This window comes from Penaeus monodon, chromosome 15 (assembly GCF_015228065.2).
Source record: "Penaeus monodon isolate SGIC_2016 chromosome 15, NSTDA_Pmon_1, whole genome shotgun sequence".
In the NCBI taxonomy this organism is placed as follows: Eukaryota; Metazoa; Arthropoda; class Malacostraca; order Decapoda; family Penaeidae; genus Penaeus; species Penaeus monodon.
In genome coordinates this window covers 25,338,218-25,338,863 of record NC_051400.1, presented here as the reverse complement: position 1 = coordinate 25,338,863, position 646 = coordinate 25,338,218, and the positions used below count along the sequence as shown (strand labels likewise).

Genomic DNA, 646 nt, shown 5'->3' with positions numbered 1-646 from the left:
TAGCAGTCAGATATTCATATATGTCTGGCATTATATTTAGTATTTTTATTACTTTACAACACTTCTTTTTTTTCTCTCAAAGCAGACTTGTCGAATCGCAGTAATCCATAGTCCATCCAGTTCTTCCTTTTCTGACTCTAGACTTACATGTATGGACTGAATATTATGTTCAGCTCTCTTTAACTAAAGAGAGCAGGTAAATATCCTGGTGGTGTGACTAAAGCTCACTTTAAGCAAAGGCGCACTATTTGACCCCAAACAAAAGACCCAAAAATCCGGGAGCTTCATCAGAAATATTTGTCCATTAATGCATTATTCAGAAAACTAACCAGTAAATAAGACTTTCTGGATTAATCCTTTGCCATGATGTGAGTCCGAAAACAGATAAAGAACAAAAAAAATCTAGCAATTGATAAACATTTGAACAAATCAGTACAATTATGGACAAAAATCCTGCAGAGAGAATGAAACTTCACAACCTGCCTAACCCAACTAACATGGGTCACATTAATTGGCTGTTTGAGGTGTCTTACTAAACGTTAAATTTGAAGAAGGGCATGGAATATAAGTCTAAAAGGTCGTGCATGCCAAAATCTGATAATTGGTTGGAGAGAACATAACATATCCTAATATCTGTAGGCAACTC

At 35.4% G+C, this 646-nt stretch overlaps 1 protein-coding gene across 2 annotated transcripts in view; it reads left to right on the top strand.

Annotated features, from left to right (window-relative positions):
* Positions 1-646, top strand: part of LOC119581847 (receptor-type tyrosine-protein phosphatase T-like) — a 25,860-nt gene that overhangs the window by 19,853 nt on the left and 5,361 nt on the right. The window lies entirely within an intron of this gene.